Below are 24,496 nucleotides of genomic sequence, written 5' to 3'. Positions count from 1 at the left end.
TTACAAGGCCTTGAACATGGAGAATCCCAAAACCTTGCATCTCTCAGTGAGCTTTGGTTTCTAAGCTGCTCTGAAAACCCCATGTTCTTGTCATCCAAGTATCTAACACATGTTTCTTTACCTGCCACCCAGTTTTGTTTAAAATACAGACAAGAAGTGGAAAATAATTCTTTATATTGTAGGCAAAGGCAATAAGCAATAAACCAAGGAAATAAGGCCATCAAAATTGAGAACACTTCGCTACAGTTTTTAACACATTTTATAACTTTTTTTTTAACTTAAGTATTATAAATCAGGTCAAATAAAATTCACTTTCCTAATTGCGTCCCTTATTAGCTCTTTCATATTTTGGAACAAACTGACATTTTAAAACAGATTTCAGATGCTCCACAAAATCAACACACATTTTATTATAATATTATGCTGCTCTTAAGATGAAACATGTTTATAATTGCTATCTTTAATTGAAACAATACAGGTTTTTAAATAAGAATTTCATTGTATAGATACGTCATAATTTAGTAATCACTTATTAAGGGGCATTTTAGTTGTTTCTCTTTTTCTAAACATATATATATACACACATACACGTGTATATACAATTTTGATTTGTGAGTGCAGCTAAAGAACAAATTTTCAACACTGGAACTCAAAGGTGTTTATTACATTTAAAGTTGTTAGATATTTCCAAATTGTCTTCCCAAAATGATTGTTCCAGCTATCTTCCCACAACTAATAGAGAATGAAAATATGTCTGTGACCCTGTACCAGGTGCTATAACCTTGTTAATCTTTGCTACTCTGGGAAGTAGAAAAATATTTATTTGAATTCTTGTTGCTACTCTGGAAAGTAGGAAAATATTCATTTGAATTTCTCTACTTCCTATGTATGTTACAGAATGTGTTTTTTCTAAAATGTCTGTTTAATTTTCCACTATTTTGGATTGGGTTTGTGTGTCTTTTTATTCCTGAGCTGTACAGGCTCCTCATAATTTTCTTCATTGGCCATTTTGTCATAAATATTCCCAATACTTTCTGCAGTTCTTAATTATCTTTTAAAGTTTTAGGGGTATGCTTTTAGCTATTCAGAAGTTGTTTTTATATGGTTCTTTTCATTCAATCTTTTGTTCGTGGCTTCAGAGTTCTTAACTTTTTGTATTTTTATCTACAAAAAGATTGAATTGGATCTAAAGCTCCAAGGTCCTTTCTGGACTTTACAATACTCTGGGTAATGTTTTTTGAAAAAAATGACAGTAGAATGCATTAGTACAATTACAGGGCTTGAGCAGATTTTTTAGTGACAGCTTAATCATGCTTTTAGTTATGATTAATAGGTAACTGACAAATAGATGAGACCAATTCATAGTTAAAATTATTTTTCTCTACTATTCAGATTAAGGTCTGACAAGGCACTCTGTGCTCTTCTCAAGGTTGTAAAATAATACCAAAACTTTCTGGCAAGGAGAGAGTGTTGAGGAGCAGTCAATGTAACAAAAAGAATAGGTTGGAGTTTGTTTATTCTTTTTCTCTAAGAAGATCAGATCTGGGCCATGATAAAGACAGAAGCATTTGAAACTTTAAACCAACCTAACAGCACAAGACCCCTCAAGCAAAGCTTGTGTTTTCACAAGGGAATGAAGAGCTTTTATGGCTATAGCTTCCTCAAGAAAGAAGGGGAACATTAGTGCTGAATGGTACCCTGTAAATAAATGTCAAAGCAATAGAAAGGGGGCTTTGGAAAGATTTCAATTTCCTTGACAGGGCTTAGGTGGGCAAAAGCAAGCAGGCCTCTGCATGCTATGGTCATTCATCCGTTTCAAGGGTGGGAAATGTTCGGCCTGTGCATCATATGAGACCAGCAAAATCATTTGGTCTGGCCCTGCCAAGGCATTAGGGGTGAGTTAATTAAATATTTGACCAAATATAGCAGGGTAATTTTTAAATTAATAATTTCCTATGGCCCAGGAATCCTACATAATAAAAGCCTAATATACTAAGTGTCTGGTCATCCGGTCGGCCATTCAACCACTCAAAGTGTAATACGCTAATGATATGCTAAGGCCACTCAACAGCTCGCTATGCCGTGCACTGACCACCGGGGGCAGACAGTTGACCTGTTGACCAGTTGCTATGACATGCACTGACCACCAAGAGGCAGATGCTCCAACCCATTGGTTAGCTTGCTGCTGGGGTCCAGCCGATCGGGACTGAGTGAGATGGACCAGACACACCCTGAAGCCTTCCCACGGTCACTGCCTGGCTGGCCAATCTCCTGCGTCCCTCCCTGGCCCTGATCATGCACCAGTGGGGTCCCTCAGCCTGGCCTGTGCCCTCTTGCAATCCAGGCTGAGGGACACCCCACCCCCACCCCTAGTGCAGGAATTTCATGAACCGGGCCTCTAGTGACATTATAAATATCCAAATAGCCCTTGGCAGAAAAAATGGTTTCCCACCCATTTAATTCAGCAAACATTAAGTGCCCTCTATGTGTTGTGTGCTGCATTGGGCATGGGGATGCAGCAGTCACTAATACTATTTCTCCCTACCTAATGCCTCCCAGTGTAGGTGTGTAAATAACAAAATGTAACTTCTGCAGTAATAGTGGTTTAACAGGCTAGAGTATGTGGGAGCAAGGAATAGAGCACCAAGGATGTCAGGACCCCAAGAGCAGTCTTTTTCAAGCCTTGTGACTACAGCACCTATCACCACACCTGGTAATGTAGGGATATTCAATGGGTAATCAGTTGTTAGATTCTGTTGTTTGGAACACTCTTATGACTGGCAGCTTTTTGAAGAATGAGTAGGATTTTTGACCTGTGAAGTCTGATAATAAAAACAGTCAATTTATAGAAAAGAGAGGCACAGAAGTATGAGGTTAAAAGAAACTTCAGGAAATAAGCAATAATTAACACGCTACTAACATGCTAAAAACACAGCTGATATTTGAGTGTTTACTATGTACCAAATGCTAAGTGCATCGTAAGCATTTAATACTTAGGGCATCCTACCATTCAAGTGTTGTTATCAACCCCATCTCATGAATGAGTGGACTGAAACAGAGAGGTTAAGTAATATGTCGGGATATGAACCGACGCTCTTCATAAAGGATTTAGAGAGAGAAATGTTTGCATATATGTAAACTAGTTCTTATAAAGAGAGTCGAGTATAAGGAACCTTTTTAAAGTACATAATGCTTTTGTTCTGCACTCACTATTTTCTCAGGACTCTACAATGTTGACAGCACCTCATTGGTTGTCTTGTAGCTTTTCCCTCAAGTGCATGGGAATCCCGGTGAGGTCTGAATCTAAAGCAAAAGATTTCCTGGGATGGCAAGCCTGCGTCATCCTTGCTGCAGATTAATTACATTTTTTGGAATGACTTCTTGGCTGTATTTGCCACTGAGGCTTCCCCTCTGCTCTGCTCCGCAAGCACCCCCTGGGCCATCCTGCTAAGGCTGCCTGGCCCATGCCCACAAGCCAAGTGCCTACCAACTTGGCAGCCCAGAAACAGTCCAGGCAGAAGGCAGGTCCCTGCAGCTTTAGGAACGAACAGCAGATTGCTTGCCTGCTGGGGATTGCGAGGCTGAGCTTGCTCAGAAAGGCAAAAATCCCAGGGTTATGGGAGGGGGTGAGCTCAGAAACCAGAGAAATGTCTGCAAGCCTGCTCTAGGAACCAGACAGATGGCCGAGGAGAATCTGTCTGTTTCCTGGTTTCTTTTCATACTGTTGGGTTGTGGCCAACTTTAATAATGCTCCCTGTTTGTTTTCTAAAGCAGGTGAATTAATTCCCTGAACACGTAGCATTTATGCCATTATAGTCATCCTTATCCAGTTTCACAATTGTTTCTGTTCTTGCTGCTATTGTTGAATTGAGTTCTTCCGCCAATCTGTTCTGTTTGGACTTATTTGTAGGTTCATCTAATTCTCCCACTAAATCTTGAGCTCCATGAAGACTGGCTCTATGTATTGATCATCTCTCGCATTTAGCACAGACCCAAGCACCTAACACAGACCTTAGCACATAGGAGACATTCATTAAACACTTACTAAAGTGCTGTATAATTGATAACTTATTTTCTTGTGGAACAAAATATTAATCTAAGGGAATTGAGTTGTACTCTACTAGTTGATAAAGAAGCCATATGCTAATCTAAAAAATGTTCCCTTGTACAATGTGGAGAATCTCCCAATTCTTTGCCAGATTAATATGCTTTAGTATTAGGGAAATTAAACTGCTTAAAGTATATTGACAACTTAAAAATCCCAATGAAAGAGGATTAAAAAATGTGAGTTGTCATCGATGTTTGTGGAACTTTTAAATCTGAAAAAGAATATTAAAACCAATCACAACACCTTATTTTACAAATAAGGAAATCAGGGCCCAGAGAGGGTAGCTGCCCAAGGACACAGTATTTTGCCAAGTAGAGGGAATAATGCACCGAGGTCTTGTGTTACAAGGTAGGAGGTCCCAGAGACAGAATGGAATGTTTAACATGACAGGGGATATGTGACCAAGGGAGGCAGAAGCAGCATGACTATAGGAAGGTCCTCACCATCATTATTAGAGAGCCAGAAGTCAGAACTGTTGAAATGGCAGCAAATATCAGGTTTAAGGGATGAGCAGGCTCTAAAATAAATTAAAAATCTGGAAATCAGGACACTGGGAATCAATAAATCATGTAATCAAGATCACAGAGTTTAGCATCAGACATGCTTATTTTGAATCCCAGGGCTGCTACATCTCGCTGCATGATCTCCGGCAAGCTGCTTACTGTCCCCTAAGCTTTCCTTTTCTCAGCTATAAAATTCTGCTAATATTAGCAGCTATCTGAAGTTGTAGGCTTGAATAATTATATAAACACATGTAAAAGTTCTTAGCACACAATTATAAGACAGCTGAGGTCCTTGACATTAAGATTCTTATATTCTAGTAAGGAAAAACACAAAGAAATAAGCACAAAATTCGGTTAAGTACTATAGCTTGATATAAAATATGTATTTTATAAAGAATTACTTGGAAAGTTTCCAATATAAATAGGCTAATAATAACAGACTTTACCAAGAAAGTGAGCTATAACTTGACACTGGGGTCATGATAAGGAGTCAGATATATATATAAAAAAATTCAGAAGTGTTTCAGAAAGTGAGAACAACAAATTCAGAAGGACCATAGAAGTAAGGAGCTTTGCTTGCCTCAAGGAGACAAAGCTAAAGATGCTAATCAAAGGGAACATGGTACAAGATGAGGCTGAAGAGATTAGCAGAAATCAGTAGAGGCCTAAGTACAGTGGAAAGAGTTTAAATCATTTCATCAGGTACTGAAATACTTTTAAGAAGACTGACATTTTTTAAAGTTATCCTGACTGCTATATACATATATTATTGGGGTGAGAACTTTAGTAGGTATGCAGATTACTCTATTGCAATGGTTTAAGTGAGAGATGATAGTGATTTCAAGGAGATGGATGACAATGGAGCTATTGGGTATAAAATTGAGTCCATGTGTCATTTTACATTTTAGAGGTAAAACCAGCAGGATGTGTCAGTATACTAGGTAGTAATGTAAATGTAGCTAATGTCAAAAAGGAAAGAAAAAAAATGGTGTCCGAACACATGCCCCTGCTGTGGGCTCCATCCCTGGTGGGGGACTTACGGGAGGTGGTCCATCACTGTTTCTCTCTCATATGGATGTTTCTCTCTTTCCCTCTCTATCCCTCTCTCTTTCTCAAATCAATAAAAATATATTTTTTAAAAAAGATGATTTCTAGTTTTAGGAGCATTAGCATTAGGGAAGAAAATGGAGCTATTTACTGAAATAGAAAAGACTAGGCAAGTAACACATTTATTAAAGAAAATGGAGTCAAGAGTTTCCTTTTTAATATATTAGGTTCCTTTTTGGATATGGCAATTATATATGTAAGAGAAGCTACCAAGTAGTTGGTTGGATCTTGAAATATGGAACTCAAAAGAAAGAACAGGGTTAGAGACACACATTTGCAATCGTTAGCCTATAGGCGTTATATAGCATCATGGGAATAGAGAGGCCACCCGGGGAGTGAGTATAAATAGAGAAAAAAGTCACAGTCTGGCACATCCATCATTAAGAGGATAATAGGAGCCTGGCCAGCACAGCTTAGTGGTTAACCTATGAACCAGGAGGTCATTGTTTGACTCCCAGTCAGAGCACATGCCTGGGTTGTGGGCTCAATCCTCAGTGCGGGGTGTGCAGGAGGCAGCCAATCAATGATTGTCTCTCATCATTGATGTTTCTATCTGTCTCTCCCTCTCTCTTCCTCTCTGAAATCAATAATATATATGGGGGGATACTGCTAAGTCACAGAAGCAAACCAGAATCATTGGCCAAAGAGGGAGAGGAAAAACACAGATATTAAGTCACAAAAGCTGTGTAGGCAAAAAATTTCTAGGATGAGGAAGACAAATATATAGATCAAGTGCTATTAAGAGATTAATATAGCCGAAACTGGTTTGGCTCGGTGGATAGAGCGTCGGACTGCAGACTGAAAGGTCCCAGGTTCGATTCTGGTCAAGGGCATGTACCTGGGTTGCGGGCACATCCCCAGTAGGAGATGTGCAGGAGGCAGCTGATAGATGTTCCTCTCCCATCGATGTTTCTAACTCTCTATCTCTCTCCCTTCCTCTCTGTAAAAAATCAATAAAATATATTTTTAAAAAAAGATTAATATAATGGGGAGAGGAAATGCCTACTGGGTCTGAAAACATGGGGGTAGGAGGTGTGACCCTGAGAGCAGAAGTTTCAGCAGAATGGAAGAATCAGGAGCCAGAGCTAGTGGGTCCTGAACAATTCTCTTGAAAGGTCTGACAAGAAAAGAAGCAGAGAAATGGGAAGCAGAAGAGGGGGTATGGTATGAAAGGAGGAATCAGAATGTTTAATTTCTTTAAGGATAGAGGATATTAAAGAATGTTTTATGCTATTAGAATTGAAAAGAGTACAAAGGAAGAGACACAGTGGTGAAAGGGAAAATCTGCCAGAGCAAGGTTCTTGATATTTAAGTCCTAAGACCATTGGAGGGGTGGGCCTTTGTGATAACTAGAGATGGGCATTCCTCTACACCTGGACTGAGACAAAAGATAGAAAGGGTATATGTATGTTTGTAAACTTGGTGTTAGAAACATTAGGGCATTCTGATCTGATTACTTCTATATACTCAACAAAATATGAGGGGAGGTCTTCAGGTGTAAATGGGATCGGCTGACTGAAGGGATATGAATGGAAAAGGAAGAGTTTGTGGAAAGCTTAAAAAATATTAGATACATCATCTAGTATTTATATCATTCAACATGGCAGTGGCCTCTAAATTAAAGAAACATACTAGTTGGACAATAGAAAATAAATAAAACATCAGATGTTTAACTTACTATCTGCTGAATATATGCAAGGCATTTCCATATGCACCATCATTTTTTTTTCTTAAAAAGTATTTTTTACACCCTTTTTAAAAGTTTAAAGAGCAAAGCTCAGAAAGATTAAATATTTACTCAAAGTTGCAGAGCTCTTCATTGACTGGAAAAGGATTTTAACTGACCAATATTAATTGAAAGTCCCCATCTTTGAGTTATATTGTTATGCCAACTAGGAGGTCACTGGTAATCACATCAGAAACATTACCTGTGGAGTGGTATATTAGTCTTCCAGGGATGCCATAACAAACTACCTAGGACTCTGTGGTATAAACAGATTTTTTTTCAGAAATCTTGAGGCTAGAAGTACAAAATCAAGGTATTGACAAGGTTAGTTTCTTTCTCCTTGGCTTGTATATGACCATCTTCTCCCAGTGTCTTCATATGGTCTTCCCTCTGCATGTGTCTGAGTCTTAACTTCCTCTTCTTATAAGGTCGCCAGCCCACCCTAATGACCTTTCTCAATCACCTCTTTAAAGACACTGTTCACATAGTCATATGGTGAGATCCTGTGGATCTGGACTTAGACATATGAATATTTTATTTTTCCTTAATCCTCACCCAAGGATATATTTCCCATTGATTTTTTAGAGAGGGTGGGAGGGAGGGAGAGTGGGAGGTGAGAGAGAGATTGGTTGCCTCCCGCACATGCCCCAACTGGGGCCAGCGTTAGAACCTGCAACCCAGGTAGGTGCCCTGAACCAGGAATCAAACCTTTGACTTTTCAGTGCATGGTCCAATACTCTAACCACTAACCAGCCATGGCTCAACACATGAATTTGGGGTAGGGGCTATAAAGCACAATTCAGCCCATAATCGGTGGTGAAAATAATTCAAACTGTGGTAGGACAGATATAGACTAAGAATTGAAAAATATCAAATTAGACCAAGCTTTTAAAATTGGGATGACAAAATACAACTGAGAGATAGGACAGCACCTTGTTTGAAAGGAAGAATAATTAAGAAAAAGAGTTTTAGAATGGCCTTTTTAACAATAAGAGATACCTGACTGAATTTTAACTTAATGGAAATTTGTTTAAGAAATGAGAGAGAAAAAAGAAACATTAGAAGTGAAGTACATTGAAATGCTTTAGAAAGCCTTGAACAATCTATATGGCTTCAATTCTAAAAGATTGTTCTGTAGGGTAAATTTTTCCATATTTTCCTTAACAGAAAACTAATCAAATAATGATGATATATAAAATATCCAGGGAAATGCTATATCCATAGGAAATGCTCATTGGTCAAATTATTTATACAATGTCTTTTTATTATATGACTTTCTTTATTAAGATACTTTAGGTTATATAAGGATTTCTGAAAATATATATACATATAAAATTTCTGCTTATAGGTTTGGCAAAGCAGAGAACGGAGAAAATCAAGGATGTATGATACAAATGTTATTTCCACCCTGGAGTTAAGAAGGCCCAAGATAACTGTTGTCAAGTACAAAATGTCACAATAATCTAGAAATAACAACGTGGATGAGAATCTGTTGGAAACTTAGAAAAGACAGATTATTAAACTCAAAAATGTCAAAAATGGTAGCAATGAAAGGGGTTTTCTGTAGCCATATCCTTATACAAAGCAATCCATCAGGAGAAAGATACCTATATATTGATCAAAGGGGGAAAAAGTGTATTTTTTAAAGCACTTCTCCCTTAAGAAAAGCACCAGCAAAACCCCATTAATCTCAGAGAGGAAAAGACAAGCAGAACAAGTTTCAAGATTCATATTATGGGTTTTGCCTAGTGTCTGTCAGCTCAGCTTGGAGTTCCGTGGCAGAATTCTTAGCTCCCTCCCAGGGGCAGCTAATCTTTGCCTGGAAACAGGGCAGGAACTGGGGTGTAGGTGCAAATGTTTCCTCCCACTTCCTAGCAGCTGATATTTTTTCTTTATATAAAAACAAAAGCCTTAGCTGGCTTGGCTCAGTGGATAGTGTGTAGACCTGCGGACTGATGGGTCGCAGGTTCAATTTTGGTCAAGGGCATATGCTTGGGTTGCGGGCTCGGTCCCCAGTAGGGGACGTGCAGGAGGCAGCTAACCAATGATTCTTATCATTGATGTTTCCATCTCTCTCTCCCTCTCCTTTCCTCTCTGAAATCAATCAATCAACCTATCTATCATCTATCTATCTATCTATCTATCTATCTATCTATCTATCTATAAAAGATCTGTGATCTGAGCAGTTTTTCTGCCTCTCCCTCACTAGCAGCCAATGAACAGCCTGCACTCATGGAGCCCAGAGCACAAACGCACATGCCCTTAACCTTCAAACCTGGGCAAGCCCACGTGTCTTCTCTTTTGCCTCCTGTTCTTTCCCATGGACTTTCAGTAAAGGCCAATGGAAAACGGTGGGTAAAGGGTTGTGTATTCTGGGTCTTAGATTCCTAGGAATTCTAAACAGTTCCATAGCCCACAGGTAGCTTAATTAATTTGTTAAAACTAGTTTCCCTCTGATCCAGTTTTATGGCTTTTACTCTTTCCTTTCATATTCTGCCAAAGTTGAAACAGGTCACCTATCCTGGCTTTCCTCAACATGTCTTGCCGCCCATTAGAATCTGTTTGCCTCATTTCCCTGTGACTCTAGCAAGCTCTCCGATGAGGCAAAAATGTGATTTTCAAACTGCAAATTTTTTCTTACTGTTAAATTTAAATGACGGTCTCTAGCAAGATTTCTACCTCTTTAGCAGAAGCAGACTGATTGCTGACAAGTATTAATTTTCTCCTCTCTTCTCAGTCACAAAGTGAAGGCAATACCAGTGTCTGTGATAGGTGTCAAGATGGAACTAATCAAGCAAAATCCTTGGGGCAAAGAATAGGGAGTGAGGAATGGATCCTGAGAGCAACTGATGAGGCTAAGACATGACAGTGTGTTCAGATGCCGACTCAGGGCTGCTGTCAGAGGAACCGCTCAATAGGGCTGGTGTTAACGTAGGAATCAAAGTTCACAAGTTAGTACTAGCACTCAGAATAATTCTCCTGGTGCATTATTATTATTATGGGATTCACATGGGAGAGCTGTGATTCCCTTCTTAGGCAGTCAATGAGCCCGTGTGGAGGCAGACGAAAAATGAAAATCCTACTGAATAGTAATATTTTACATGTATTCTGATCTTTGGCATCTGCAACTGAAACATATGGCTCAAAACTAATATTCATAGATTGTTATATCATCAGGATGCAATATGAGTAAGAAAGCCAGTGATGAAAATCTGCACTTATAGGTATTAAACACTCAAAATTTTGCTAGTGCAATTCAAGTACGTAGGTGTGTTGTTGTTTTTTTTCTTTCAGGTAATTTCAATCCATTTTAAAATATGCCTTTTTGGCATTTATTACCCATTTGTAAAGATTTACTTTAATTATTTAAATTTGTAATTATTTTACAAATTTCTTAGTAAAAATTAGGAACTTTCTATACCAGCACAATTTATACACTCCCCTCATGCTGAATATTTATATACTTTTTCAAATTTGGCTATTTTGTAGGACATGTAATTTTTCATTTGAGTTTAAAAGCAGATGTATGTTTCTGTTATTGGGAAACTTATAGGTATGTTTGGTACAATTTGAGTAGGTGAATATATGTTTCATGTGTAAAATGTGTGAAATCTAAATATAATTACTGGCTGGGTTTTTCTTAATTTTATATGTAAAATTTTTCTTATCTTGTAAAATATTAACTTATCGCCAATTAGCCAAGAAAAACTTAATTTCTTATAGTTTATTATTAAAAAAATAAGGATGTGTGTGTATTCTCTGTTAGTCAGGATTCTATGAGAGAAAATAGAAATACTGGCATTCATTTTAATGGAGAGAATTTAATACAATAACAGGTTAAATAGATTAGAGAAATAAAAAGTGAACAAGGAAACTGAAAGAATGAGGGGGCTGACCAGTAGATGCTGAGCGACGGATGAATGGCTTACTGTGACACAATGTTTGCTGTGAAAGAGAGGTCTAAGGGACTGCCTGGCTAAAGGAACCAGACAGCCTCAATTGCCTGTCTTGTTAGGCTTTTATTGTAGCAGCAGTTTGAGATAAAGTTTATCTTTTAAATACAATCAGTAGGGTAAGTTATATTGGGAGGACACATGTGTTTGTAGTGTCCTTTAAGCAAGGACACCCAAAGATTAAGCATAAGAATTCCAGTAAACACCTGGGGGTCTGCACATGCACAGACTTGTTTGGAAAGGTCAAGGAATAATTAGGGGCGCTGCCTTTGGCACTCCCCTAAGTTGAAATTCTGATAAACAGGGCGGGTGACCTTCCCCCACTTCCCTTTTCTCAGAATGTCCTCCTTACAAACTTTCCAACCAAATCTCATGCTTACCCACAAAAGAACAAAGGAATATGACCTGGAGGTAACAGTGCCATCCTTAGGGCTAGAGAATGATTATAGGTACTGGAACCTAATGGCTTTTGGAGGACCCTCCCAGAACTGGACTCAGACTTCTGATGAGGAGACATTGTTCAGTTACTGTTGGAATCTCATGGCACTACTTAGTATTAAAAGAGGAGACTCATGGAGCAGAAATTCAAACCTCTGAGTAGGGCTCTAGTGAGCTGGCATTGATACTGCAGGAATTTAGCAATTTCTTATAGAATTAGATCTTGGACTTCTGAGGGGGGATTTTAGCCCAACTCATATTGAAACTTCTTAAAGGGAATGATGCTGATTCTGGGAATGCTGATAAAAAAAGCTGGAAGTTGGACTCTAGGAGTCTTCTTAGGATAAAGAGCAGTTGCTGAAATAAACAAGAAGAAACATGTTCTTCATTTTTCTCATCTATTGCCAGTGTCTGTCAGGGACCCAGCTAGCAAAGGAGTCTCAGCCCCAGTATCACAGTGTGAGGTAGAGTGCAGAGTCTTTGGGGCTGAAAAAACACACTGGCTAATAACTAGCAGAGTCCACCCTCTGGCCATTTAGAATCAATACACACACAACCTCCTACACGTGGTTAAATTTCCTATTAAACCAATGCCATGCTTACACTTTTCTTCCCTTTACAAAGATTCTCACATTCTATCACCAAAAAGCGATAACTAAAGCCCCCAAAGCCATTATATTAATTTCTGATTAATCCTCACAGCATCCCTCTCTGAGAGATGTTACATAATTCTCCAGAATATCACAGTCCATATTGGATATTCTGTACTAAAAACAAAATTGTAAAATTAAGTATTATTGATTATTCTTATATGAAAGAACAAAAAGAAAGGAGACAGGGAAAAAGTTAACATACCAAAATACGTCTATATACATACCCAGACACAAATTAGGTAGTGTGTAAAATTACACTTAGAATAGACAGGGAAGAACATAAGCGTGGCTGCTGCAGACCTCATTTCCATAACAGGTTATAAAGCCCTGCTTGTTATTTATTATGTTTTCTCCTAGCCACACCATGTTCTGTTTGCCCTCAGCCAGTGTCTCTGCTAGCCAAGCCCCTTTACCAAGTGAATGGTCCTAACTTCGATGCCTAGAGGATCTGATTTCTAAGCTATTTTGCTTTTTTTTTTGGTTACTATATATAGTCTTCCATTAAATTTTACTGTTTAACACAGAAATGCTAAAACTCCCCAGAGGACGCTCTGAATTTCATACTTAGACTTCCCTAGACTACTGTGTAGCAACACTCCGAATATACCTTGATAGTCAGGATCAATCACTTCACCCAGTGTAGTATCCCTCTTTCTTATACACATGTTCAGTGGCATGCAGTACCTAAAATGTCCTTCAGTTGATCTTCAAATTCAATGTAATATTACTATGTATCCTTGTAGAAGCAGTCCTACTTGAAAAAAAATACATAAAAAGCAGACAATTTCGAAGTTTGAATGACTGGGGAAAAATTTGTATGTGGGTTATAAGATGTAGTTGTGAAAGGAACCATTCCCATTTCTACTCTTATTTCTAGCACCTTCAGAGAATGCACATGGAGAATACTTTGTCAGTAATTCAAAGCATATACTGCCTTTGTAGCATATACTGCCTTTGTCAGACATGACTCAACTCTTCAGGATGTTTTCACCCAACCGGTACCCTAGCTGAATCTTGACTGGCCAATCCATTCTTTTATTAGGCCAGTTGCTTTTAGGTAATGTACTGCATGGTAAAGCTAAATTCCATATGAAATGGCACAGTGCTGCAATGCTTTTGCTGTGGAATGAGTTCTGCAGTTAGAAGCAAAATTGAGTAGAATTTGTGATAATAAAGAAACATTCCATGGGCCCATGGTGATGCTGGCAGAAGCCTATCTACAGAGGAAGCAAATCCAATTGCAGATATTCATCTATTCTGGCGAAAGCAATTACTGTGTGCTTTCTGATGATAGGAGTCCAATGCAATCAATGCATCAGGTGAGTGAATTATTCCCTGCTCCCAAGGAATAGTGTGTCACCAGAACCTCACAGTGGTCCCTAGTATTAGCATATTTGGGACTGCAGAATGGTTGTAGCTAGGTCAGCCTTTGTGAGAAGGAGAGCTATATTGTTGAGCCTATGCCTAGCCTCCTCTGTCACCATGGCTACTTTTTACCTGGGCTTATTGAGAAAACACTGTTGCAACTTGAGAAAGAGGATGAATGAAATCAACAGAACTTATCAACTTGTCCACCTTATTATTTATAACTAGAGGCCTGGTGCACGAAATTCGTGCACAGAGGAGGGGGTCATCCCTCAGTCTGGCCTGCACCCTCTTGCAATCCGGGACCCCTCAGGGGATGTCCAACTGCCGGTTTAGGCCCAATGAGGGATCAGGCCTAAACCGGCAGTTGGACATCCCTCTCACAATCCGGGACCACTGGCTCCTAACTGTTCACCTGCCTGACTGCCTGATTGCCCCTAACCACTCACCTGCCTGCCTAATTGCCCCTAACCACTCTGCCTGCCTGCCTGATTATCCCTAACCACCTCTGCCTCAGCCCCCGCCATTGCAACTTCGTCTGGAATGACGTCTGGAAGGTCGTTCAGCTATTGGGTCTAATTAGCATATTTTATTATTATAGAAGGGAGGGTGCATTTGGACCTGTAAGATAATAGCTTCATAACTATATGTTCTAATATAAACTTCTATTATTCTATAACATGTATTTTCTCCTCAAATATAAATTCCCTTAGATATCCCTCCCTTGAGAATTCTATGGAGAAAGGCAAGTAAAATATTTTTCAAAGTTTCTTTCACTCTCTCAAGACTGACAGAGCCCCAGTACTTTGGTATATCATATTTAATTATGAAGTTCCTTCCTATTTGCATACAGGTCTCTAAATGCACAGAAAGGTGGTGAAGATCCCTTGAGGAGAGAAAGAAAAGTAGACACCCTAACTGAAGTCACAGAAAGTTGAAGGCAAAGTACACTCACCTATTCCCCAGCTGGAGAGAATCCTAAATGGAATCATGCAGGATGTGCCACTATTCCAGGGGACCATTGTGCAAACTGTTCTCTCTTCCTTGAAATTTTCTACGAGGTTGTCCCTCTCTCTCCATCCACCAACAGAGCCTCTAGCAACTCTTCAAGCCCCAGCCCAAACAGTGCTTCTTTTTCCTTCCCATCAGTCAGGGCTGATCACATCCTTCTTTTTATTGTCTGTTACTTATCTTCACTGTAGTGCCTATTAAAACTGCTTGTTCATGTATCTGTATTCCCTTCCAGACTGTGGGCGCTTTTCAGTGCAGGAACACTATTTCTAAGGTCTTTAGGTGCAAGACTCATGGCAGCCACTCAGAAATATTTGCTGGATTTAGTGTTGGGAATTGGAGTTTGGGGATTACCAAACACTGCCCCGATGTCAGATAGAAAATGTGCCAAATTCAAGGCTTCTGTTCTATGCAAAGGATGTCCAGGTACCACACACTATTAGCAGCTGGGCTCAAGGAAAAAAAACTGCAAGGATGGTTGCCATGTCCATTCCAGCCCTCGGCATTCATTCCTTGTTTTCTGCCACTTGGAATGTGTCTCTGTAGTCCCTGTTTCTCCTTGATGTGTTTCTCATTTCATGAATTTCACTACAATCACTTGGGAAAATAGGAAAGAAGTGATGACAACCTGGGACATTTATAGGAATCCCACAGTTCTCACTGTCATAGACCCTTCAAGTTTAGTTTACATTGACTCTTCCTGAGACAGTCTGCGCTTGCTCCTTGGACTGTGTATACTCTGATATTCATTGTTTGCTTGATGGGCTTCACTAGTTTCTCGCCTTTCCAGACATTATTTCTTAGCACAGAACATAGGGATGCTTTCCTTTGCATCAGTTCCCTCCCCATGGTGGAGGGAGATACAGTACAAACAGAATAACCAAGTTCTTTTCCTCAAGTGGCAGTTTATATTTTTGACTACAGAATGGGTGACACTCAGTTCACTGACCTTGGCGAGAAATACATTTGTCAAATGTTCACAACTGGCATAGAAGGTTAGAGGAACAGAAAGGGAAAAGGACTTGGAAATCTTTATAGATGAAGATTTGGCTGCAAAAAATAAAAATAAAATAAAAGGTAGGTAGGTGGGTATATAGCTACTATTTTAGAGAAAAACACACAGAAGAAAATTTTTTTCAGGCCTTGATCTATCTTTTCGTGGGCGCCTTCCTTCCAGTAGTCTGAATCATTCGCTGTGATTAGGCTGTCAGGTTGTCAGTCTAGATGGGTCTGCTTTCTGAAAGTTGTTTTGTATGATCTTCTTTGTTTTTTAGGCAAGACTTGAACACATTATATTTTTTCTCGTCTAAATTTCCAATGATACTAGTATTATTTCTCCATAAATTACTTGTGTATTTGTGTTCCTTCAGTTTCTATAATTGTACATCATACATATCCCTGGGTATCATGGATGCTCGCTGTTCATTAAAAAGAAGCATTTGAGCTCATGCTGAATTTTCCTTCTGCCAGATGGCACCCCTGGTGTTCAAACATTTGTGACCTTCTTTGCTTTCTTGTTTTATTTACAGATATTACCTTTGATTTCTTACATTTTTAGTATAGGCCCTAGGTACTTAGCTACCACTGTGTTGGTCCCTTGCTTCCCATCTCTCCAATACAAACTCCATCCTGGACAACACTTCCCTATAAATATTTCTATGCACAACTTTTTTTTCATGTCATTAACTTTCTCAAATGGCAACAGTGACTCTCATTACATATGGAGTAATTCCAAATGCCTTGGGCTGACACCCATGTATTTTTGCTATTTTGTTCCTGTCTGCTCACATTTCTCTATATAATTAAATGAACTGAGCTAAGTTATTTAAACTCCCGCTTTTTATTTGTTTGCTTGTTTTTTATGCGTCTTAATGTGAATACTATTGCCATGCAATATTTCACTAAAGCTAAGAACATGTACTGCAACTAAACGACCTAGTTTTGAATCCTGATTCTGCTACTTGCCACTTCCTAGCTGTGTAACCAAGGGCAAGTTTATTATCCTCTTTTTCTTTGGTTTTCCCATCCGTAAAATATGTATAACAAGAATAAAACATATCTCATACGATTGTTTTGATGAGATGAGAAATACTTAGAATAGTACCTAATATATAGTTGGTATGCTAACTCTCACTACTGCTACAAATAACTCTGGCAGTATTGTTGGAAAAAGAGTATGAAGAATACCTATTAAATGGAAATTACTACTAAATCAACTAGCTCTTTTTATATTATTTTATGAGAGCCTCAGAAGCATTTTTTTTCAAATATATTTTTATTGATTTCAGAGAGGGAGAGGGAGAGGGAGAGGGAGAGGGAGAGGGAGAGGGAGAGGGAGAGAGAGAGAGAGAGAGAGAGAGAGAGAGAGAGAGAGAGAGAGAGCAATGAGAGAGAGAGAATCATTGATCGGTTGCCTCCTGCATACTGCACACTGGGGATTGAGCCCACAACCCATGCATGTGCTCTGACTGGGAATTGAACTGTGACCTCCTGGTTCATAGGTTGACATTCAACCACTGAGCCACAGCAGCCAGGCACTCAGAAGTATTTTCTAATGAAAAACAGAAACTAATGAAAAGCTTCATATTAAATGAAGAGAAATTTTGAAAGGAAGTGGGCAGCCTAATCTTCTTAAGAAAAGTAATAGTTGTCTGCTTATAAAGAAGTTCCCTTAGTTACTTTTAGTCTAATGATACATTGTGATCTCCAATAGATGAAACTAATACATTGTGATCAATTACTATTTAATGTAGATCCTCAGTAAATTGAATATGTTTTATTAATATTGAATATAATATAATATATACCCACTATATTTCTAAAATTCAAATCCAATTATGGTCACTCTTTATCTAAAGTAGCTACTTAAGTGGCAAATTAATTCTTAGGATCAAGTCCAAACTACCTACCCAAGTTGGTATACAGAAGGTCTTTCACAGCATGACCCTTCTCACCTATTCAGTCTCACTTCCTATAGATCCTGTACTTCTTATATTTCATTCTGACCCACCAAAACCACTTTCATTTTTCAACGGCATCAGTGTCCAGTCTCCCTGTGGGTCTGTGTTTTAAATGTCATGCTTCCCCATAATCTATCTACTCACCACGTTTAAATGCATCCCTGGTGTGAAGCTTCCCTTCACTTTGACCACTAGCTGTTCCTGCTGTAATTCCATAGGTTTTATACACATGCCTCCAGGAGTGTCCTTTACATCACTTTGAAATGTATGTATCTCTTCATCACATCCTGGGGTGAGACCCATGAGGACAGGGATCCATGCTTCCCCATCCTTGGAGCTTGATATGTAGTGAATACAAGACAGAATATATGATGAATAACTAAATGGACAATTTAGTGACAGGGGACAGGTAAGCTGCACTATCGCCATGTCATAGGTAAGAGCACGGAGGACTTGAAGGTCAATCAATAATATCTATGGAGAGCTCAATGAATAGTCGGTTCCCTACATACATTCAGCTTCCTCTGGGAGGGATGGCCCTTTGTGATACCTTTTCACCGATGCATTCTTACTCGCTATGTTCTTGTGAGTGCAGCCTGGCTCATTTGACTTGAGTACAATTTCTGCTTAATGCAGTGGTTCTCAATCAAGGTTGCCCATTATCATCACATGGGAAGCACCGTGGCTTGTTTTAATGTGCTCACAAAACAGTTCATAGCAGGGTGCCTTGGTACTTAACGACACCCATAAGTGTTGATGGGAAAAGGAAAAGGAACCCTCTAAAATGGCCTTTTTTCCTTAGACTTGTAGTTCTTTGGTTCTTTTTGGTTCATTATCACTGACATTTTGGTTGTTACACTAAATTCCCTCAAGTTTCATCATTAGCTTTAGTGATTTTAATCTGGTTTTCACTCCTTTCCCTATTCCCTAAGGACTAGTTTGCCCTTTCTACAACTAAGCAAAGAAGTTTTCAAGTATACATTTGAAATTATACTCAATTGAGGTTGCGCCTGGTTGAATTTCTTAGCTGTATAATAGGCTTTTCATTTGCAACTAGTCAGCCCTGACAATCTATGCTCTTAAAGTGTCCATTTCTTTTAAAGGTGTTGTTTTCCATTTAAAACTTCCTAATACTTCTTAAATGAGTTCTAGCATTAGCCAGGAGCATGAACAAAAGGACCTACTGGCACATTGTTATTTCAAACCCAGAGGGAGGCTCTAAATATTTCCAGTATTCATAGCACAGCAGGTCATGAATCTATTCAATGGTTGCTCTTTAGGCCTCCAAATTCAGCTGTTGGTTCATTTAATTATACACTCATTTAAAATGGTTACTTCACTCCTTGCTTAAAATCCTCCACTGGCTCTTCATAGATTTCCGACTAATATTCAGACTTGCTACCTTTCGTAATGTGTAGAAAGGCCCTACACTATCTTGGTTTAGCCACATGTACCCACATACATCCTTACTTGTAGCCCTTCTGAACTACTTGCAAGGCCCTGATGAAAACCTCTTTATGCTTGTGCTTTAGTCTTCCTATGCTGCCTTTCCCTTTCTATTTCTGTACCCAGACTTCTGCTACTGTTTTCAAAACTAAGGTTCCAGTGTCTTCTAAGATGGGGCACCTCCTTGACAGCACCTGTACTGGTTAATATTATGTGTCAATGTGTCTAGGCATGGCACCCAGCCATTTGGTCAAACATTATTGTGTGTTTCTTTCTTTCTCTCTCTCTCTCTCTCTCTCTCTCTCTCTCTCTCTCTCTCTCTCTCTCTCTCTCTCTCTCTCTCTCCAACTCTGATTAATACACCACCCATTCCCCACTCAGACGCTATTTAGTCTTTCTCTGTTCCTCTTTTTCTGCCTACTTGTTTATTTTGTTTCCACTCTCTCTTTAGTTGTATTTGCTAGGCTAGCGCACACCCTTTCCTGATCTTTTTGTATTGTATTCATCTCTGTTCCCTGAGTATAAACTGTGAGACCTGTGAGTCCTTAGAGCAAAGGAACATTTTTTGGTAATTACTGTGTAATCAACGCACAAAGAGCTTGCATTTCAAGATGAAGGTCAAGCACAGCCCCTTCCAAGTTGCCTTTGAGAGATATAATCTGCACATCAGTCCTTGATAGAAACACATGCATTCTCACAACTGCACACATTTCCATCACCCTACCTAAACACACAGAAGGCAAGTGCATTTCCTATAATTAGCAACAGACCACTCAATCCAGTCTTGGTTGTGTTACTAACTACCTGTGATGTTTAGATTAGAATTATTTACTCTGTAAAATGAGGGGTTTGGGAGGAAAGAAAACATAAATTATTACCTTTCAGGAACTAGGCCAAGCACTTTATGAATATTCTTTCATTTTATCCTTAAGCATTATTCTACTTTTCACTTTATTTCATTTTGGTTCTCATAACTATGTTAAAATATATAGTTCCATCCCCATTCTACAAGAGTAGATTTCTTTAAATTGAGAGGATTTGAAGGAGTTCTCTAAGTTTAAATGAAGTTATTTATTGTCATTTATTCATTAAGGTTTGGTTCAACAGATAAATGTTTCAAAACTAGGGCTATAGGGATAAAACAAATAATAAAAAAGAAGTGAAAAGATAGGAATCCACTCAGTATGTTTTGAGTAACTAGAATTTTGCCTGGATTTCTGGAGGCATCCCTAGTTGTAGTTTTCAAAGAATGTGATTATCACTTCATCTGCCCTGGCTTTTCAGAAAGATGACACCTGAGAAAAATAAGCCCATACGCTCTTATCTTTTTATTGTCTCCCTACACTCATAGCTTCCCTTATTTACCACAGGCTGATAGGGTCTCCATTTATATTTCCAGAGTAAGTCTCGCTCTGAAATCCAGACCCAAACATCCAGCTTCCCACCTGACATCACCACTGGAATGTTCCAAAAGCATTTTCAAGCACAGCCCATCAACACTCAGGATGTTAACATCCCTTCCTCATGCCACACTTCTCCAGCGATCTACATCTTGGGAAATAAAAATATTATTTCTCACAGCATAAGCCAGAAAACATGGAGTCTTCTGGCACATCTCCTCCCCCAGCTGTACTGCTTGGATAGCCACACATCATCTCTTGGCCTAAACATAGCGTCTCACTGGTTTCCTCATTCCATACACATCAACTATTAGTGCCCATCAGCCCCTTCTCCACAATGCAAACTGTGTAATCTTTTAAAAATGATGATCTGTGCCTCAGTTGGTTTGGCTCAGTGGATAGAGAGTCGGCCTGTGGACAGAAGGGCCCCGGGTTTGATTCTGGTCAAGGGCACATGCCTGAGTTGCAGGTTCAATCCCCAGTGGGGGGTGTGCAGAAGGCAGCTGATCAATGATTCTCTCTCATCATTGATGTTTCTACCTCCCGCTGCCTTTCTCTCTGAAATCAATAAAAATATATTTAAAAAATTATGATCTGTTTATGTTAATACCCACCACCCCAGATACGAACAGTGGCTTCCTAGTACTCTTAGGAAAAACTACAAATACTTCTCATGTGGCATCCACTCCCTTTCATGATTCAGGTCCTATTATTCTCTGTAGCCTCATTTTGAATGATTCTCTCCTCACTCTCCATCGACATAATGGTCATTTTTTAGTTTCTTGAACTTATTATGTACCTTTCATCAAAAACCTTTTGCAAAATGTATCCTAGTTTTCTGAAACACCTCTACCATTTCTCTAAATACTCATTCTTCAAATCTTGATTTAAGATACCTTCAAACTTTCCCAGAGTCTGGAGACTAAATGAGGTATCCCTAGTTTAAATGAATCTTTGGTAAGAGGATATTCACACCCTCCCCTGCAAAAGGCAGTGTGATTATCTAAGTTAAACATTAGTATTCCAAAGTGAGGCATTTTAGACATGGTTCGATGAAATTAACCGATGATGAGAACCACCAATGGAGAATTTAATCAAGATTAATACCTTCATTTTAAAAGGTTGATAAGGTGGGTGAGCACATTAATGATTTCATCCATTAAACCTTTTGGTGCTAAGAATTGATGTCCTTGTCTTATCTAGGTAAGGAATTTTTTATTTCTGGGCAGAAGCAAGATTTATAAATTGAACTATAGTAGTCATTTTTCTCAATTGACAAAAGGCACAATTTTTGCCTTGAGCCTTTGTCTATTAACTCATTGTATATTGGGCTGCTCCTAAATCAGTCAGTTTAATAGGGGTAGGGGAAAGATTAATTATCAGAGAACCTCCTTCCCATTAAAAATAGATTTATTACCAATTGAATACCAGTAAACATTGATTAAACATGGTTTAGTACAAATAAAATGCCTTGTAAAACATTATCTACAGTATAATTATTTTTGTTAAAATATATATGTTATATATACATAGTTTTAAAACTAGATATAACAAAATATGGAGCAATTAAATGTAATTTTTTGTTGTTCTCTTTTTTGCTTGTTTATATTTTTTGAACTGTGTATAGGGTGGGGAAAAATAGGTTTACAGCTGTTCATATGAAAAATAATACAATATTGAATAAATAATAATACAAGACTAACCTCTGTGTTTCATATATTCACAACTATAAACCTACTTTTGCCCAACCCTGTATAATGAATAAATAATGCTTGTGAATAGAACACTATAGAAGTTAAAACAAAAAGACTAATTCATAACATTTTAGGAACTGAACAGAACTGGGGGTTTATTTGTTAAGCCCCCAAATATGTGTGCATCCATTTCCTCAAATTACTGGAGGAAATGGAGGCACACATAGAACAACTAACCTTCTGGAATCCTCTCCTTCCACATTTCTGCCTAGCAAAATAATAACCATTCTTAAACATCCAGCTCACATATACATGGCTCCAGCATCTCTGTTACAGCATGTCTCATGTCTCTCACCAATTGGAAAGTTCTCCAGGGTAGCATTAGTAATGAGGAGGAGAAAGAAGGGGGCTGGGATGATGACAGTTTCTGCTCACCATTTGTCAAGCACTCAGTCATGTATCCTAGGTTATTTTAATGAATCCTCACAATACCTTTATGTCATAAATATTATTCTCATTTGGAAGATGCAGAAAAGGAATGTCAAACAGGTTAAGAAATTTTACAAATTTCCCCTTGTCACAAACAACAAAACTCAGGTTTTTACAGTTTCATGTTTCTCCAAAACTTGACATACAGTAGGTACTCAGTTAACATATTTAATAATTGAGCAATTTAGAGAGCAATTGATATTTTCAGTGTCTATCTGCGGCCTGCTGATACCTCAGTTAATTCACAATTAAAAATCAACTTTGACCAGAGCTAGCATTTGAAGTCCAGGTTCCCTATGCAAACATAAGTGTTTCCATCACAGAAAAATGATCACCACTCTTGCTGTCTGGCCTCCTTCTTCTCTTCTTTATTGTCTTTCAAACTGTTCAAAATGTGTGCGGGGGTGTTTTTAATTTTTTTTAATTCCTGTTTCCAAGCATCACCTTCTTAAAAGACTTCACCCTGTGACCATGTCCTAGCCTTTTATCTCCTACTTTAGACTAAGTAAAAATAGCTTTACTTATTTTTCACTCTCATAAAAACTATCACATTGAATAATCCCTTTGGAAACAGACAGGACAAATATTATTACTTTGATTTTAAGGATGAGAAGGTTAAGTCTCCATGAGTTTCAGTGATTTGCTTAAAGTCATACAGTTCTTAAGCCACAGAGCTAGAACTCCTGGGAGTTCTCTGACTCCAGATCTAGTGTTCTTCCTTCTGTGTTACATACATAGCCTGATAATCCAAAGGCATTCTCCTTGTCACACTACTAATGACCCACCGTAAATTCTGCGAGAGCTTTAGCTTCTCCTTCATTCTTACTGGTCCTTTGTGGTCTCTTAATATTTTAGCTATTGCTCCAGAGTTTAATTGAATGCAAGAGAAACTAACTTCCCTGATTTAAATAGGAAAATAATTTGCTGAGAGGATATTGGATAGGTCAGGAAATCATGGAGAAGCAGGTTCAAAAACAGGTGGGAATAAGGGAGGAGGGTAGCAGCCAAGTCATTTGCCAAAATGATGCTATAGAACACAGGGTACCCCTGGACAGTAAGTACTTTCCTGGTACCTCTGGCCTTGCTGACCCTAAAAACTGGATGTTGTAATTGCAATTGCCACTGACCACTACCCAACTGGTTTTCAATAGTCCTTGCTTCTTTGTGTCAGTATGTGTTGTTTCAAAGTCTTGGAAGGGTATGTCTTATTGGCTGAATATTAATCATTGGTCAAACTCTAGCTTAGGAGGAGTTGGGAAACCAAGTAAGTATTTTTAGCCTCTCGTGGGAGGTGAGCTTTTTCTCCTCCAAGATTCATTCAGCATATACATCACCAAGCATAACAAGAAGGTTGAAATAATTAAAGTTCCCAACCATGACCAAAAAAATGACCAATAATTAATAATTCCATTATGAATTTCAATTTAGTTTTGTACGTTCTTTCTTTGGGCTAACGTTCTTTGACACGGGAACATATTTAATTTATAACTATGACTCAATTGTCACTCAACCAATAATTACCCTTGTTCTGCAGCATTCTGAAGGATCTAAACCTATCATGTAAGTTTCATTTATCTTCTAAAAAAATTCCTGTTTCAAAGTTTTCTCTAATATTTCTTTCAAACGAATGAGTTTCATCAGGG

General features: G+C 38.5%; 1 protein-coding gene across 1 annotated transcript in view; it reads left to right on the top strand.

Moving 5' to 3' along the window:
- TYR (tyrosinase) overlaps positions 1–24,496 on the top strand; it is a 70,297-nt gene that overhangs the window by 38,698 nt on the left and 7,103 nt on the right. The gene's annotated exons all lie outside the window — the stretch shown is intronic.

The sequence above is a fragment of the Myotis daubentonii genome, chromosome 9 (genome assembly GCF_963259705.1).
Source record: "Myotis daubentonii chromosome 9, mMyoDau2.1, whole genome shotgun sequence".
Taxonomy (NCBI): domain Eukaryota; kingdom Metazoa; phylum Chordata; class Mammalia; order Chiroptera; family Vespertilionidae; genus Myotis; species Myotis daubentonii.
Note: the sequence above shows the minus strand (reverse complement) of the source record. Positions and strands in the feature narration are given on the sequence as shown.